Raw genomic sequence first — 2,966 nt, forward strand, 5'->3', positions numbered from 1 at the left:
GCCACGGCCTGGCCCCGCCCAGGACCCGCCCCCTTCTGCTCTTCTTGGTCCGCCCCTCCTGTTCTCATTGGTCCGGCTGCTTCTCGCCCCGCCCTCTCCCGCTCCGACCCCGCCTCCCACCCATTCGCCCCGCCTCCTCCGCGCGCGCAGTGGGTGCCGTTCACCCCGGAAGCACCGAGGTGCGAGGGCAGAGGGGGGAGGGAGTGGGGGCGGGGCCGCCTGTCCACGGAAGAGACGCACGAGGGGCGGGGCTTGAGGCGGAAGCAACTGGGTGGTGCTGACGCTGCGGCCGCGAGGGCGTCTGCGTGCAGTCTGTTGTCCGCCGCGCGGAGCCCCTCCCACCTCGCGACGGAGCGAGCTCGGCAGCACTGAGCCTCGGCCTGCGCGCCCCGCCCCGCGCCGGCTCCGCCCCGCCCCGCTCCGCCCCCCCGGCTCCGCCCCGCTCCGCCCCGCCGGGAGGGAGAGCTTGGCCGCGGTGCTGTCGTCGCCCGGCGCGGGCGGTGGCTGTGCTGTCGTTCCGTTGCTCCTGCGCCACGCCGTGAACGGCTCCGGTCGCGGTTAGTTCACCCTGGGTGTGCACCGCGCTGCAGAGCTGGCTCTGGGCTCCGAAGCAGCGCTCGGATGAGTCTCATTCTCCCGAGTCTCCGCGGCGCGGGCTCCGGCGTCCCCCGCGGGCTGCGTGCCGGTGGCGGAGCTCCGCTGGGCGCCTCTCGCCCCCGGGTTCTGCAAGCAAGCGTCGCGGGAATGGTTTGCGAGGAGCAGTGGTTGGAGTTGCCTCCCAGCTTTCCTGATCGCCTCCGAAGAGGAAAGCCGAGCAGAAGGCACAAGGCTGCCGGCTCCTTGCCGCCCTGGGCGGTGAAAGGCACAGATGTCCACCACAAGCGAGGCAGAACTTCCACAGTCCCTAAGCTCTGCAGGTCTGGCTTAGATGGTGCTGTGGCAGCAGCGCTGCTGTGAGCAGAGAACGGTGCTGCAGGCAGTGCTGAATCCAGCGGCTGAAGTCAGCTCTGGGTGGGTTGTTCTGCAGCCTAAAAGCTTGCACACTGGCATCCCCCAGCTGCATGGGGCACGCCCTAGTGGCTGTGGAGCTCTTATCCGTCACCTAAGGTACACGTGGAGACACAAAGGTGTGTCTGAGCTGCGTTCCGAAGCACGGGGCTGCGTGAAATGGGTCAGGACTTCCTTTAAGCCGTCCTACAGCCAGCACACCGCCTCCTGGTTTCAGCTGCTTGTGGTTATCTACAGATCACCTAAGGAAGAATCATCCCCAAACCGTGCAGAGAGCAGCCTACCCTGTGAGGGTCCTTCTGTAGTGATCCTGGCATTGACCAGGTGAAGAAGGAAGCTCAGCATGCCAGGGGCTCAGCTGCTCCTGCTGATCCGGCCAGGGGTGACAGCGATGCTGACATCATTCACACAGTAGAGGGGGGAGCAGGTCTGTGCTGTGCAGGGATTATCCTGCAGGCCAAGAATAACAAAGCAGGATGGGAAGCTGTTGAGCAAAGCACATGGCCTTAGGGTTGGTGTAGTGGGCAGCAAGGATGCTACTGGGAAAAACACTCAGGAGAATCACAGAGCTGGCAGGGCTGGAAGGGAGCTCAAGGCTCTGTCAGTTCCTACCCCCTGCCATGGGCAGGGACACCTCACACCACAGCAGGTTGCTCACAGCCACCTCCAGCCTGGCTGCAAACACCTCCAGGCAGGAGGCTTCCACCACCTCCCTGGGCAACCTGGGCCAGGCTCTCACCACCCTCATGGGGAACAACTTCTTCTTCACAGCCAAGCTCAATCTCCCCACTTCTAGTTCTGCTCCATCCCCCCCAGTCCTATCCCTCCCTGACACCCTCCAAAGTCCCTCCCCAGCTTGCTTGGAGCCCCCTGCAGCTCCTGGAAGGCCACCAGAAGGTCTCCCTGGAGCCTTCTCCTCTCCAGCCTGCACAATCCCAACTCCCTCAGTCTGTCTCCATATGAGGGAGCAAAAATGTGCATGGAGAAGCCCAGATGTGGAAGGGGAAAACACAAGCAGTGAAAAAAAAAAAAAGCTGTGATCACAAAGTGCTGAGGGTGTCCTGGCTGTGCCCTCACTCACCTCTCTCCCTGTGCTGCATGGGCAGTGCCAGCTGGTCAGGCTGTTCCTTTGAGCACCCCAGAGGAGATGGCTCTGAGGTGTTCAGAGATGCCTGCAGCTCTGCCTCCTGCTGTGGAAGGCTGGGGTGCTGAGGTGTGCTTACCATAGCAGGTGTCCCCAGAGGCTCAGCCAGGGCTGAGCACCCCTGGGCTCTCAGCTGGATTGTCAGGAGAGCAGAGGTTATGGAGTGGTGTGAAATGCTGCCAAAGGGGCTTGGGCTGGAAGGGCAGGGAAGGAGATGTGAGGATGTTAGTTTGAGCAGAAATGGCTCCAGGACAGCCAGGCTGCATCCCAGGCATTAACCCCTGCAGGGATGTGCCAAAGGGCAGAAGGAATGAACCTGCCCTTGGAAGGAGAGCTGGTGACTGGCACCAGTTTAGTTTCTGCACTGTTCAAATACACTCAGACAGTTGGTGCAGTGCCAAGAACTGCCACAGCCCCTCTTATGTCCAGGAAGGTGGAACCACATCCCTTAAACACCTGGAACCTTCCAGCCCTGCACAGTAAGAGTCCATGAGGATCAACAAGAGCAAGTGCAGGGCCCTGAATCTGGGTTGGAACAATCCTCACTATCAGTCCAGGGTGGGGGTGAGGAGGCTGAAAGCAGCCCTGCAGAGAAGGCCTTGGGGGGGCTGGGGGGAGAAGCTGGAGAGGAGGCAGCAATGGGCACTGGCAGCACAGAAGGCCAAGGGCAGCCTGGGCTGCAGCCAAAGCAGTGTGGCCAGAGCTGGAGAGAGCATCGTGCCCCTCTGCTCTGCTCTGGGCAGACCTCACCTGCAGGGCTGGGGCCAGCTCTCAAGGCAAGCAGGACAGGGACCTGCTGGAGAGGCTCCAGAGG

This window comes from Melanerpes formicivorus, unplaced genomic scaffold, assembly GCF_026170545.1.
Source record: "Melanerpes formicivorus ecotype bairdi unplaced genomic scaffold, bMelFor1.0.p_v2 SCAF_103, whole genome shotgun sequence".
Lineage (NCBI taxonomy): Eukaryota > Metazoa > Chordata > Aves > Piciformes > Picidae > Melanerpes > Melanerpes formicivorus.